General features: G+C 39.8%; 1 protein-coding gene across 3 annotated transcripts in view; it reads right to left on the bottom strand.

Annotated features, from left to right (window-relative positions):
* The window catches only part of TRAPPC9 (trafficking protein particle complex subunit 9), an 831,265-nt gene that overhangs the window by 22,534 nt on the left and 792,358 nt on the right, over positions 1–16,373 (bottom strand). The gene's annotated exons all lie outside the window — the stretch shown is intronic.

Raw genomic sequence — 16,373 nt, 5'->3', positions numbered from 1 at the left:
TCTGGACCTTTCTCCTTCTGCCAAAATTAACATTTTGGCCTGTCTTTCTATCATCATCTTGCTGATGTCAAGCCATCAACTGGAACTTGACATTCCCAAAACTGAGCTACTGAACTTTTCCCTGGAGCCCACTTTCCTCTCCCCCACTTTCTCTACCGTGGGGACAGCATCGCCATCCTCCGTGTCTCTCAAGACTGTAATCTTGGCTTCCTCTTCCCTTGTCCCCCTCTTATGACTCACATTTCCAGGCTGTATCTAAACCTTGAGTTTCTCAATCTCAGACCACACATTAGCAATACTTTATATAGAGACACAAATGTTTAAAATACCCAGTGAGAGTGAGATGTGAACCTGACTCCTGAAGGAGATCTATGCTTATTATATTGTAGGGCAATGTGTTCCACTCCCAAATTGGCTGCAAACCGCCCCCTGCATTCATTCTTAATTGTAAACTTTTCAAATCTCCATGTTGGTTCATAATGGGTCATTTCAATCTGCTAGCTTTTGTTACCAGCAGCTCCTTACAGTATCAAGCCCAATGCAGAACTAAAGGTAAAAGCTGGGGATTTATAAGACACACACCAAGGAGGAGGAAAGGTTAAAAAGAAATCTAGTCTTAACAAAAAATAAATTGCAATACACACAGTGCTATTAAAAGAAAGAGAACTCTTTGATAAGAGAGTTAAAGCCTTTCTTCGCAGCACTCAAGGGCTCAGATCTGAGCTTGGTGAATATTAGAAAGAATGAAAAGTTTGGGTTTAAATAAGTTGACAAATTAAATACATCAGGATAAAAAAATTCAGCCTAGCTATGGAGAGTAGAGAATTAAATCCTCTCTGAACTCAGAGGCTGCTGTACATGCCTTCAGCTTCACCCACCTAGTGTTGCAAATCATTCCAGCATACTTCTCTATTTTTAATTGGCCAGCTGGGTGACAAAATCATTTCCAGCTAAAATTTAAAACTCGGTTTCTTCCAGAGAAACCAGTGGAACAAAATGAGGAAAGAACAAGTATCAAATTCTGTCCTTTTATCATTGGCTTTTAAATGGCAGATACAATTATGTGCAAATCAGTGTGGTGTGGTGGTTCATTAGGTCTCTTTTCTAAGAATTATTTGTGCAGAACTTGGTGGGCGGACAGGACAAGGATATCAGCTTATCTGCAGAAACACAATATTGTGTCTGTTGTACCTGCTAGAGACACACAGATGCATAATCAAAGAACACAGAGACTATTAACCCTTGCCAATCCACAGCAGATGAAATAGACAAAATGCAACAGTTAGCAACAAAAAGATTAGAAATGTTGTCTTAGGTCTGATATAAAAAGTGGTCTTTCAGAAGTTTAAATTGTTCACTTCTGTCAAATATATGTGGAAATGAAGCTCGTAAGAAATGGAGAACAGAGTTTCTAAAATGCAGAAAGTTACAGAAAACTGAGATTAAAATGCTTCAGAAATCAAACTCTGGAAAGATTTAATGATCAACTCATAACATCTTTCTGGACTAGCGTGTCACTTTGTCAAATAACCTACACTTTGTTACTGATTAAACAGGGCATACACACTTATTTTTACTTCATCTGAAAAACATGCACTCTCTCCACACCTAATTCTCCAAATTCTCAGCGGGTGTAAACTGGTGCAGCTCTGTAAAAGTCAATTGAACATCAGTGATTTGTACCATCTGAGGATCTGCAATGAGGCACTTAACAGGCTTCAGAACTGTGGCTGGAGGACAGCCCAAGAGGAATGAGTTTTAATAAGGAACATAAATTCTTACTCGAGTAGTGTCCCTATGGGTGCTCCTCTGCAGGTGTCCGTGCACCGCTTGAGCCCTTGATCAGAGATTTCCAGCTAGCAGTGTCCGTCTGGCTCACGCATGAGCCCTATGCCTCCTTGTAGCAGACACTGAGGTTATGTAGGGATGCACGGGCAAACCACCACCTTAGCCTGAGATAGAACCCTAGTGAGTCTGTCTAGAGTGTCCTCAGCCTTCTGTTTTCATTGCAGTTAGGTAGTTTATAGTTGTAGGTTATTGTTTAGTATAGTTAGTTTTAGGTGAGAGGATTGTTTTTCCCTCTTTTCACTCTGAGAGGCTTGTCTTCTCCTGGCGGGGCATGCTTGGCTCACCAAGTTTCAAACACTACCTTTCTTCCACCAGAATTAGTACACTTCTGTGTAGTCTTAGCAGAGAGACCAAGAATCGAATGCTATGGAGACTAAGGGCATGTTTACATTGCCTCACAGTTCAGATTACAGGGGTGTGAAGTGCAGCATGTACCTCAGTGCGGAGCTGTAACTCCACTGTACGGATGCAGCAGGCATGACCTTAAAGGTCTGTCGTTTGCATTGATGTAGTCCTCTTCAAACAGAGCCACATTTGTGCAAACTAGGGACTTTTAAGTTCATGCCTGCTGGATCTGCATGGAGCAGTTTATACCACCGTAGCCCAAACGGTGGGGAAGTGTAGACATGCCCTTAGTCACCCCCTCAGCCCCAGAAATGGTTCTTCCTCAGCAGGCACGCTGGTAGGCAGTGTTGAAAATGGCACAGCTGCCATTCAAGTGGGACCTGCCCTTAGGATGAGAGAGGATTTTTGTCTCCAGGACTGCAAATCTGGGATCACATGTAAACTAAAAAGAGAGTTCAACCTGCAGTTTCACATCGTAAAAAGTCATTTTTGTTGGCGGTCTGGTCCTTCCTAAAGTGAAAAATGTTTTCAGTTTAATGGTGTTTTGTTCTGCTACCTAATGGCCTCTAATACAAGTTCAGGTTATGTTCTTACATAACTACTGTTGAAATTAGACAGTGAAGGCAAGTCTGTGACCTGGTTAGAAAGCATATAAAATGAACAGTAACATATTGGAAAAAGTTCCCAAGAGCATTTCTGATTTCACAGAGTGCAGGGCGCCTTGGCAGTTAACCATTCTATTGTATGGTTTGTCTTTTCCAAGATTAATTTGTGGAAAAGCCTGCCCTTCGCCCACTTGTGATACAAACAAGAGACTGAATTAAAAGAACTAAGCATGCAGTCAATTGTGGGATGATAGAGACTCCGTGAGAATGCTACTGGTAATCTATATTCACACTTTACTGTGCTGACTGACCCAGAATGAAATGAGGCCAATGTCTTTTCTAAAGCTCTATATAGCAAAATAAGTTTTCTCTAATCCATTTCCATCACTGGCTTTGTCATGGTTAGTGGCAAAGGAAAGTACCTGAATTGCAAACATAATTTTCAAGATCACAGAAGAGCATAATAATGTGACAAACAGCTCAGAAGTGGTAGGTTTTCAGAATGTAACAAATCATAATAAAAGTGAAATATTTTTCAAGCCTACATAAAGTTGCTAAACAGACATTGCAGTCTACATAGCAAAACAGGGCCTCTGTCTCAGCTCACGGAAACAATAAATGCAGACGGTATGGGAGTTTTAGCTAACAACCCCAAAGTTTTGGAACTGATTTCAAATGTCTAGATGGCAGCAAGAAAAAAACAATTCCTAAGTCATATCATAGACAAGAACCTCGCTCTATTGGATAGGGAGAGAATAAAGCCACCTAAAACACTCAGGCCTTGCATAGGATCTACACCGAGGTCCACATGCTATAACCCTAATGCTCCTCAAAAACGGTCTTTGTGCTGGCATCAAAACAGTCTACGCAGATGGTTATACCGGAGAAGGGTTGTTGATATGGGTTTATGCAGAACCAGTGGAGCCAGTATTCAGGGTTGCAACTGCTATTCCAGCGAACCATGAGAATAGGCATAAGCCTCCATGCTAAATAAAGATGGAAAAAGACATTTATTGCCACTTCTAGTATATATGTGTATGTCTAGCACCAGTAAAGATCCAAGAAAACTGCAAATATAGGATCTATATTTAAGAAAGGGGAACAAAGTGACCTTTAAGAAAGGTCCTTTAGTTTGACCTCAATTGTATGCTTAGAACACATTTTGAAAGAGAGAGTAATTAAGGATATAGAGGTAAATGGTAATGGGGATAAAATACAACATAGTGTTACAAAGGGTAGATCGTGCCTGAGCTGTCTGATCACTTTCTTTGAGAAGATAACTGATTTTTCTAGACAAAGCAAATGCAGTAGCTCTAATCTATCTGGATTTCAGTAAAGGATTTGATACAGTTTCACTTATTGGATAAGATGGGGATTAATATGAGAATCAAAAGATGGGTAAGAAACTGGTTAAAGGGAGACTTCAATGGTTCATGCTCAAAGGTGAACTGGCTGGCTGGCTGGAGGAAGGTTTACTAGTGGAGTTCCTCAGGGATCAGTCTTGGGACCATTCTTATTTAACATTTTCATTAATGGTTTTGGCACAAAAAGTAGGAGTGTGCTAATAAATTTGCAGATGACACAAAGTTGGGAGTTAATGTTAATATGGAGGAGGACAGGAATATCAGGATGATTTAGTTGGGGATTGGTCCTGCTTTGAGAAGAGGCCGGACTAGATGACCTCCTGAGGCGCCTTCCAAACTTGATATTCTTATGATCATATAAGAAGATTTGGATGACCTTGAAAACTGGAGTAATAGAAATGCGATTAAATTTGATAGTGCAAAGTACAAGGACATGCACAACAAAATTTTTTGCTCTAAACTGGGGACTTACCAGAGGAGGAAGCAACAGGAGGAGGAGAAAGATCTGGGTGTATTGATCAAGTACAAAATGACTATGAGTCGCCAATGTGATGCGGCTGTGTAAAGGGCTAATGCAATCCTAGGCAATCAGATGAACTATTTTTAGTAGAGGTAGTGAAGTGTTAGTACCATTATACAAAGGCATGGGTGACACCGCATCTGGACTACTGTTTTCAATTCTCGTTCCCCATGTTTAGGAAAGATTAAGTCAAACTGAAACAGGAGCAGAGAGGGGCTAGTAGGATGATCAGAGGAATGGAGAACCTATCTTACCAGAGGAGACTTAAGGAGCTTGGCTTATTTAGCCTAACAAAACGAAGGCTGAGGAGAGATATGATTGCTCTCTATAAATACATTCAAGGGATAAACATCAGGGAGAGGGAAGAGTTATTTAAGTTAAGGGCCAGTGTTGGCACAAAAACAAATAGATATAAACTGGCCATCAATAATTTTAGGCTTGAAATGAGACAAAGGTTACTAACCATCAGAGGAGTGAAGTTCTGGAACAGCTTTCCCAGGGGAGGAGTGGGGGCAAAAATCCTAACGTGTTTCAAGACTGAGACTGATAAATTTATGACATGGATGGTATGATGAGGTTGCCTACAATAGCAAATGGCCAATCTGTGACTGCTATTAGCAAATATCTCCAATGGCCAGAGATGAGAAACTAGATGCGGAAGGCTGAGTTATTACAGAGAATTCTTTCACAGGTGCCTGGCTGGTGGGTTTTGCCAAAATGATCAGGGTCTAACTGATCACTATATTTGCAGTCAGGAAGGAATTTTCCCCCATGTCAGATTAGCAAACACCCTGTTATTGTTTTGTTTTTTGCCTTCCTCTGCAGTGTGGGGCACAGGTCAATTGCTGGTTTGAATTAGAGTAAATGGTGGGTTCCATGTAACTTGAGGTCTTTAAATCAAGATTTGAGAACTTCTGTAACTCAGCCAGAGGTTATGGGCCTACTACAGGAGTGGGTAGGTAAGGTTCTGTGGTCTGCAATGTGCAGGAGGTCAGACTAGATGATAACTATGATCCCTTCTGGCCTTAAAGTCTATGAGATCTGTCACTATGCACCACCTGGATGTTAAGGGCAGGTGCCTCTGGTGAGGAGAGAGGAATGACTAGAACCAATTTCAGATGGCTACATCCACTCCTGGTAAGTCTTACAGGTGAGTCAGCACCACTTTATGATTAGCAGTGTCAAAGATCATTGGCAGAATGTGACATATAAGCATAGATGTTTTCCCCCCATCCATGGCCATAACCAGGTGAAGTACTAGTGGCACGTCTATGCCATAATTTACACCAAAACCTCATTGGGAAGGGTCTAGTATATACATCACAAACTTCTCAATAACCTGGCTCGAGAAGTGAATGATGGACACAGGAAGGTAAGTTGTCACAATCACTGACACTGAGTGATGCTTCTTTAAGAATCAGCTGAAATATCGTGAGCAACAAGGTGGCCAGCAGATTGCCTTCTGGGCAAGGAATTGATGCCCCTTGATGAAGAGTGGGATAAGGGGCTCTCCCACTTGTTTTCACCAGGCAAGAGGCACACTGTTAATTCTGCATTTAATGGGCCAGATTTCCCTTAGTGCTTTCAAACCTCTATTTGCGCGTAACTGGGTCACCCTTTATCACAGATGGCAGCGATAAGCCAGCTATTAGCCTGTTCACTATTCAGCACACTTCTGCTAGTCAAGATTTTGCCAACTGTGTAGTGAAGAAGATTCTTTGTCATTCTCTTCACAAAAGGTGACACTGTCAACTGGGTTCAGAATCAGTTTTATGTCACTAACTTTCCATTCCTCTATCTGCCTGCTTCATTTCACATACCTCATCTGGGGATAAAAGCAGAGGTTAAGGCACAAGACAGGGAGTCAGGAGACCTAGTTCTGTTCTTAGCTATAATTCTTCTGTGATCTTAGGCAAATCAATTTTCTCTGTCTCGGTTTATCCCTCTGTAAAAAGAGTACATTAATACCCTGTCTCATGGTGTGTGTGCACAGCATGTGAAAGAGAAAGATTAACTTTTTCTTGTGGTGAGAAATTAGGATAGAAAAATGCTATGTAAGTGCAAGTTATTAAATATAACACTTTGTTTCTAGAATTCTAGACTCTCATTCAGTAACTTGGTCATAAATTTAGTTTGTGAAACAGGGGCTGACATTATGACCAGATTTCATGAAAGTCAAGCTCCAAGATGGTTCATGGAACATTCTGAATCGTAAAAAAAATGAAAATCACAGGTGAAAGTGTTTTGTTCATCTTCATCACGAACCTGATTTTGAAAGTGCTTTACAAGAAATAGCAGATATAGCCAAACCATACAATGGGGTCTGAAAATCTGGGAAAGTTCATGCTCCAAATCAAGTTCCCCAAAATGCAAATTCAATTTTTTTGAAAAATGATAGAAATGAATATTTAGAGACGTAAAAGCACTTCTCATCCTTTTCTGCTCTCTCTTTTTCCCTTCTCGATCTCAGCTTTCACTGCATTACCACTTCTTTACTCTCTCTTCTGCATATATTATACTTATTCATTTGCTACTGGTAGCAGCCACAGTGTGCTAGGTACTGTACAAACAGAAAAGAAACTACAATTCCTTGCCCAAAATGATCACACTCTTTCATATAATTTTATAAATTACTGTACATTCCTCCCACCCTGCACCAGACTGCTTCTTATACTCCATTTGTGATTCACCCCAACGAGAGGACAGCTTTAATTCCAAACAGGTGCTGCATAGGGGCCCTGCTGGCCAGTGCGGGGATAGGCAGAATAGTTGCCCCTTCCATTCCTGTCCAGCGACATGCACTTTTTTAGCAGTGTTAGCTTTGTACTGCCTGCCTCCTGGCAGCAGGGAGGTTACAGTTCCCATTCTTGGTTGACCAAGACCTCAGATGAATCTCACCCTCAGTGTTCATCAAATGGAAAAGATGAAACCTTGTGCTGAAGTAAATGCTATTTTCACGTTTCCTGGTGGAGCCTACAAGCAACAAAACAATAAAAACAAAAACTGAAAACCTATACTAAAAGCAGTGGAGTGTATCCTTTGACCAGAAGGGTCAGTTCCAGATAACAGCCTTGCCAACCTGTAGCCATAACCCCCCCGCCCCCACCTTTGCCAATTGTCATTCCTAGTTAGACTCTAATTTTAAATTCTGCTGCATGGTTGCTTGGTGGAAAACTGTTTTGTAAGAGCAAAGGTCCACTTCCTCTGACACTTATTGTTGAGCCCTGATTTATAAGAATATCATCTCTTCCTCTGGTGGCCTGGAGGCTTCCCTCTAAAACGTACAGTAAAAACCAATATAACTGTTAATTACTGGAAGTCAGGCAAGTTTGGCCTATTGCTACTTAATTTAAGGATTTGTCCAGGAAAAGAAGTCACTATCGGCTACAGTATATTGCCTCAGACACCTAGTACAGACAATATTGTGGAAAGTGAGCTTCCTGAAAAGGGAATGTTAGTAGTGGAACTGAGTATTCTCCCATAACAAAGAGCGACTGATGGTATAGCCCAGTTGGAGATGTGTCTTAAGATGACATGCTTTCGCCCTCCCTCCCCACAGAGTTTCAAAACTATTCTCTCCTAGACTGCCCTCCTTAACATCAATGCATTAAAAAATACATGTCCCACTAACAGGAAAATGTGATTTAAAAATTCAGTTGTTCACATAAGTTAGAACAAATCCTAACAGGTTATCCAGTGCACTTTTCCCCCACCCTGTACTATGCCAACAGACCCATATTAATTAACTGGAAGCTCTAGTTATCTGTCCCCAGAGTAAAACTGCAGGAAACCTGGCCAGGAATTCATGGAGGGAAATTTTGATAAGGGATCCTTACATCAGTCCTGCTTACAGTTCGCCAAAGCATATGGATGGAACATCTTTCAGATGAAATGTACAACACATCTGGCATTGTAACCGACAGGGATTTACCATCAAAAGGCAAGCCTGATGCATGTGAGGTGGGGAGCTGTGTGAGTTTTTTTGTGTTCACTGGCCATTTGAAATGTCTGTATTTTTATTTCGTATTAGCTCCCTGATATAACTCATGATAGTTATTACTCCTGACTGCAACCAGCATGTAGAAAATTCGATCCCAGGCCAGTAACAGCTTTTCTATACATAAAAATATTATTGCTTAATATATTTTGGATTATTTCTAATTGACACAGAGACACAAACGTTACAGATGGGAAAAAGCCGATAGTAGTTTACCTAGCCCTTCCCCTTGCCAGTGCAAGAATCTTCCATACAGCAAATTTTCTAGAGCATTGAGCACCCATGCAATCACAATAAATCCAACAATAAAACAAAATATTTGAATGCCAGTATGACATTCACTTTGGAAAACACATCTGAGATCACTGCAAGACTCAGTTCCATGCTTTGCACTGAAATATTTAAACAAATCCTTACTCTGAGCAAACTGCATTTGCCTGGTAATGTTACTACACTTGGCAACATCATACATTCCATAACACTGAAAGTTCTATCAACAGAATCATAAATACTTAAATACAAGAGTATGTGCTTTTGGGGGGGTGGGGATAGTAATCTTCTGACATCACTTATTAACAGAGCCCTTTACTACTGATCTCTGGGCCAGGCTTTAGAATACGCACAGCCCTCAAACCAAATAAAATGTTGTTTCCTTCTCCTCCTCCACAAATCCTGGGGAAAAAAGGAAGAACATGGTACAGACTTTATTTACAGCTCTGGACAACCACCTGCCATTTCTGACTCTGACTGCTGAACAGTTTCTGCTGGGCAATGACATAGATGGCCTTTCTACTGAGATTTCCAAGGGAGAGCAACACTGCTGTTAATTAATAAAATAGCTAAAGTTTGGCTGCAGGCTGCTTGCAATAATGAGCAGAGTTGGGATTATAATGATGGTTGCTTTTCAAGTCACTAAGCCACCTAGGAGAAAGAGAATTGTTGCAAACAAGGTAATAGTGGAGAAGAGAACTGAGTCCTAATAGCTCTGAAAGAGCTCTCTCTCACAGACTGCAAAATACAAATTTCAGAATTCCTCTTCTCTCCAAAGGCTAAACATTTGTTTATTTGTCTGACTGGATTGTCCGACTCCATTATCCACAGGACAATGCTATCACAGTTCCATTTAGTTGGCAGCACTTAAATTAATGCTGCAAAAAGGTTTCCTATTTAAAGCAGATACTACATACAGTATTTAACATATGGACACCAGTGGCCAGTGAAGTCAGTAGCCAGTGAACACGTGCTGAGGAAAAGACCAATAGAGCTTAGCTGAATTCTCAAAAAGTTTGGTTTTGTAAGATAATTTGCACCTTGCTTCCCTCCGATCCGTTCAAAATGCTTCTGCTAAAATCATTTCCTAGCCCATCCTTCCAACCATGTCATTGTTGCTTTGAATCCTTCCACTGGCTTCTGTTCTCCACTGCGTCAACTACAAACATCTGATCTTTACCTTTAAGGCCATTCAAAACTCTGCCTGTCCAATCTTGTCTGCCCTTGTGTCTTATCTTGTCAAACCCTGTCCTTCCAGCAATACCAGCCTCTATCACCATTTTATCTGCTTCTTCCATAAAAATCTCTACACTTTCTTCCATTCTTTCCAAACAAGTGCATAAAGAAACTTATTTGCCTTCATATACCTCCTCCTCACCCATGCCTGCCTTGATGCCTATGGGAAGCCACTAAAAGATAATGGCTAGGAAGATGACCATTAGATATTTCTGCTCTTTATTTTATTTGGCCAATATATAGACAAATGTCCCTGCTGGTTTTCCCTCCCCAATTTGTACCCATTGTTTGTTATACCCAGTTGGTTGCATCTTGTCTTAACTAGACTGTACGTTCTTTGGGGCATGGACCATCTTTTAGTTTGTGTTTGTACAGTGTCTAGCACCATGAGCTCCAAATCCTGACTGGTGTCTCTGGGTGCCACCGTAAAGCATATTAAACGTAATAACTATACTAATAAAGGTTGCTAATGAGCACTAAGTTACATATTAAGGACCTGTCTCTCAAGTTAAGTATCAAAGTTCCATTGCATCACATTTTTAATTATAACGTATTGACATCTTAGCCATTATATAACAAAGCTAAAGGTAGAACTTAGAATGAATGCAGAATCTTTTATCTTTTCCTTCTGAAAAATAGTATTACTGTAAATAAGAAAGTTTTTAGTTTTCACCAGTTACTTGAGTGCCAGCCAGAGAGTGGCTGTGGTCCTCCTTTCCATCACGTGGAGACAGGAGAAATTCAGAGTCTTGATTCTTAAGTGTTCATAGAATATCACAGTTGGAAGGGACCTCAGAGGTCATCTAGTCCAATCCCTTGCTCAAAGCATGACCAATCCACAACTAAATCATCCCAGCCAGGGCTTTGTCAAGCCTGATCTTAAAAACGTCTAAGGAAGGAGATTCTCATTCCAGTGCTTCACCAGTCTCCTGGTGAAAAACTTTTTCCTAATATCCAACCTAAACCTCCCACACTGCAACTTGAGACCATTACTCCTTGTTCTGTCATCTGGTACCACTGATATCCATCCTCTTTGGAACCCCCTTTCAGGTAGTTGAAAGCAGCCATCAAATCCCCCCTCATTCTTCTCTTCTGCAGACGAAATAATCCCAGTTCCCTCAGCCTCTCCCCATAAATCATGTGCTCCAGCGCCCTAATCATTTTTGTTGCCCTCCGCTGGACTCTTTCCCATTTTTCCACATCCTTCTTGTAGTGTGGGGCCCAAAACTGGACATGGTACTCCAGATGAGGCCTCACCAATGCCGAATAGAGGGGAATGATCACGTGCCTCGATCTGCTGCAATGCTCCTATTTATACAGCCCAGAATGCCATTAGCCTTCTTGTTAGATAATCCTAACTTTTACTGTAATTTCTTTTCTACTCTGTACGTTTTTTTCAGTTCCACTGATGGATCTGGGCAGAGAGAGGAGAAGAGATGGATAACACCTAGATAGATCAGACAGTTACAAACTAGAACTGCTATATGGAGCTACAAATGCAAGATTGCTTCATATATAGTAATATTGCTAATGTCTTCTCCGGTCCTATTTTAAATGTCTCAAATGATGAGTCTTTCACACTTCCTTTAGGAAATGATTCCACAGTCTAAGATATCTTATTGTCAAAGGTTTCTTGATACTCAGTTTAAATGTTCTTTTCTACATTATTTCCCACCACTCTTAGTTATAGCCCGTAGTTCTATACTCAAAATAATCCCTCTCCTTGCTTGGTGTTTACATCCCTTTAATATATGTAGCTTCACTTCCCTCTGGCATAAGGAGACATTAGAAAAATACACTTAGTTAAAATTAAAATTGTCACACAAACCAACAAAAGCCAGATCATTCTGAGATAAATAGGATTATAGCAGATAGAAATGAAAAAAGACATATTAGATCACTGAGTCCGTCCCCCAGTACAGAATGTTTCACAATAAACTGATGCTACACATGATCGAAGCCAAAAAGCCAAGAATAAGCTTATACGCCTTCCTTAATTTTGCATTTCCTGGCTTTTGTACTATTTGTATTCTACACAAGACTAACATATTTGTGTCTATCTCTGTGTGAATTTTTATTACTCATCACCCTAAATCATTTTCCCTTCTCTCCCTCAAACAGGTCATGTATTATGGTAACATATCTCCAGTTTGAGGATGCTGAACAGGGCTTCTCTCAAGTACCTGTCATGGTAGTTCCTAATTTTGGCCAGAATCATGTAAGGTTCCACATTCTGAGCGGAAAGGGTAATGTGGCTTTGTTTGTCTGCAGTCAGGTACAATTGTACTTCTGCTGCAATCCAACCTCATTTGAGCTGCACTTTCCCCAAGAACACATGGGATTTGGGAGCTGGAAGAATATTTAATATTTTTGTTTACCAGGAGTGTAACTGCCAGACACAGAACTAATGAATCTCGATTTCTAACAACAGCCAGGTCTAGGACAGGAGTTATTCTTACAACAAACACCATTCCAGAGGAGCAGGAGACAGATGGCCCAAATGCAACTGCAATAAGGCCTTCAAAATCTTTGACTTGTAAACTCTCAGTTATTTTATGGGATTTTATAGTCTGATACGTATATTTCAAAATTCTGAAAGAGATGGCAACATTGTTTTTTATCTTAGCCGAGAGGGCTGCAACTGGGCACTCAAAGCTCCTACTTCCAGAATATTTTTAAGTATGGAGTATGTGAATGATTCAGTATAGAACCATTAGAGGAAGGATGTATTAGTAGTTAAGGCAGATGACTGGGAGATCTGGGTGCTTCTCATGACCATACAACACACTTACCATGTGACCTTGGACAAACTGCTTACTCCCTCCATGTCTCAGTCTTCTCTTCTTTAAATTGGGACTAACCACCTCACTCACATGTGATGCTTAAATTAATTGATGGCTGTACACACTTTGAGACACTTGGATGAAAAGTGCTATGGAAGTATCTACCCAACTATGTATTTCTAAAACAGTGTTATCAGTGTGCACAAAGAAAAAAAGCACTCTTTTTACTGAAAGCGTTGTACTATTCATTTCTTCAGTGAATCTGACATTTCTTACCAAGACTTTGTCCCCTTTGACTTTGCTGGAGAAAATTTTGCCACATTCTGCAGTAGCCATTTTTGCTGGAAGGGCTTGTGTAAAGATGAGTCTTGTGGTGCAAGGGGTTAGTACTACAGACCTTTGGAAACCTTTTATTATCTAGAAAATCAGAGCAATTATTTCTGTTTTCTGAATCTTCCCACTTCCAAAGCAGTTCATTTGGCTCTAACTTAATAAATCTGTTTAACTGAGTTCAAAGGGAAGATAAGTGAAAACTGAACGAGAACATAGAATTGTTTTATGCATAAAGATTCTTCTGTGGTATTGTATGCTTACCTTTTTCTTCAGGCACTAGTCTTTTTTTTCCTTGTAATGCAAATTTTTAAATAAAATGTTGAAAAAAATGTCAATCCATAAGGATGGCCATACTGGGTCAGATCAATTGTCCATCTAGCCCAGCGTTATTAATCTCCCAGTCTTATTAATCTCTCCTGGTACAGAAGCTGTTCCATAGCCCTCATCATTTTTGTTGCCTCCCTCTGTACCTTTTTCCAATTCCAATATATCTTTTTTTGGGTGTAGTGACCGGGTCTCACACAGTATTCAAGGTGTGGTCATACCATGGATTTACATAGCGGCAACATGATATTTTCTGTCTTGTTATCTATCCCTTTCCTAATGATTCCCAACATTCTGTTAGCTTTTTCACTGCTGTTGCACATTAACAGCCTTAACAGCTTTTGGTGAGAGACCTTGTTAAAGGCTTTCTGAAAGTACACTATATTGACTGGATCACCCTTGCTCCCATACTTATTGACTCCCTCAAAGAATTCTAATTGATTGGTGAGGGCATGATTTCCCTTTACAAAAGCTGTGTTGACTCTTCCCCAACATATCCACATTTTCCTTCTCTGTGACTTCTGGGTAAACAAAAAGCAGGGATCTGTAAATTGTAATGATTCTTAAATATTCAGCATGAGTACCAAGAAACTGCTTCAAAAATACGAGACATTTATATATCAGATAGCTGAGTACAGGAGTGAGCTCCCCTAGGTTTGAGTAGACTGAAATAAAAAATCGTAATTCAGGGAGAAATGTCCTTGCAATAAAATTTCCTTAATTCTGGATTCAGTACAAATAAAAGAAAAGGAGTACTTGTGGCACCTTAGAGACTAACCAATTTATTTGAGCATGAGCTTTCGTGAGCTGTAGCTCATGTAGCTCACGAAAGCTCATGCTCAAATAAATTGGTTAGTCTCTAAGGTGCCACAAGTACTCCTTTTCTTTTTGTGAATACAGACTAACACGGCTGTTACTCTGAAACCTACAAATAAAAGGTTAATCTAGGAGAGAGTAGGCCTTTCTTGACTTTGTAGCAACCTCTCTTGCAAGACAGAAAGTAAGAGAAATTGGGTGGCATCATGGTTGACGGGTGAAAGATAAATATAAAGTTTCTAGCCTTTCTAATTTACTTTGTTTAATTTAAATACTAACTTTCTCATATCAGCGTTATGATACTCTCTGATGCTGTTAAGTGATTTAGGATGCTTTAAAGGTCTACCAAAATGCACTTGGAAAATTATTTAATTATCTGTGGAAGAAAGACGTGGTTCAAATCTTCATGTTGGCTTGCTCTTACAAGATTGGATGTAATATATGTTCATAGTTAAGGTTTGGAGCTTATCCTCCTCTTTTCCCATGAGTGATGGCTAGGAAACTTAACTTTCCTCCCAACCACCCAAAACGTAGAAAATACAACTACTGTACCTGGGGAGCATTTCCAACTCTGAGTGAAAATACATATATCTTGAAGAAACCATCCTTCTGTTATGTCTTAAATTTTTTCACCCCTTGATTAAATTTAAACAAAAGTATACCGGAAGAGGCCAGGCACTAGAATATTATTTTTCTGTTCTTTTAAAGAAGATTGCATTGGCTACTATCTTAATTATGACAATCCTTAGTTGAGGAATGCAAGGGAAAAAGATCTGACATAGGGATGGCAAAAAGGTTTTTCAGATCTTATTGTTTAGGAAGTCTCTTTTATTTACAGCAATAGAGCGAACATCTGAAAAAAGGATACAAGTGCTTCAGGTTCATTTGTCCTCAAGGGTATTGCTAGAAATACATGCCAAAATTCCAAATTATTTTTACTGCCTCTTTTTCTAGGGCACTGGTTCTAACATCCACCAGTTTTTGTAAGATGAATGTACTAATTCTGATGTCATGAGTCCTGATGAGGGGGTCAACAATTTTTAACCAGCTCTTGGATGAATCTGAGGTAAATTGGTATAGGTTTAATAGATTTGTGGGAATTACTTCAATTATCAAGCTGCACAATATCCTGGCACTTGGGGACATCCTAAAAGGGCAACATAAGTTATTACCATTCACTGTAGAAGCACTTCCTGGAGAGGTACTCTTAGCCCTTTGTACATACAGTTGAAATGTGTACAACGGACTAGGCACTAGGAGAGACTTTGTCTTGACCACAAGGTGCTTAAGAGAGTCTCCATGTATCCAGGTGATAATACAGAATCTCAGAAGAATCTCACTGGGGAGAACTCTGAGGACTGGCAACACATCTATGGAGGACGAATAATCAAGTTGAAAGTCTCCTTTAAAATTATATTTTTTAGGATGCTGAAAATCTTTATCTGGTCTTCTGCTGGGTGATGTTGAGCTAGGTTCTGAATTGTTTAATATTCTTATATAACTCATGTCCTGAGACAGAATAAAAGTTCCCTGTTAGTATACAAAAAAAATCCATCCTACATATCATGGGGAATGATTTCTGTCTGTGATAAGTGATATGTTGCATGACATACAAACAATTAACCTTTTCATCATCTTAGCTGACTACCTCATTAAAAAATAATAATTCATGTTGTACTTATCTGTGGATTAGGAGTCACACAATCATGTTTAGACCACACAAGCAGGCACTTCCACTGAACAGCTCATCAGCTCAGAGATTTAAAGACTTCTACAATCTGGGTATTTAAAGTCCATTCCAGAGTTACATGACCAGTCTTCGCTGTATATTATCTCAGCAGAAAAGTTTTATCTGGTATAATTACTATTATTTAAAAATACACAATACTGCACAACTAATTCTTCTTTCTTTTCCTGTCTGATCCCTTTTCC

Source organism: Lepidochelys kempii, chromosome 2, assembly GCF_965140285.1.
Source record: "Lepidochelys kempii isolate rLepKem1 chromosome 2, rLepKem1.hap1, whole genome shotgun sequence".
Lineage (NCBI taxonomy): Eukaryota > Metazoa > Chordata > Testudines > Cheloniidae > Lepidochelys > Lepidochelys kempii.
The sequence above is the reverse complement of the archived record's forward strand: the minus strand, read 5'-3'. Positions and strand labels throughout refer to the sequence as shown.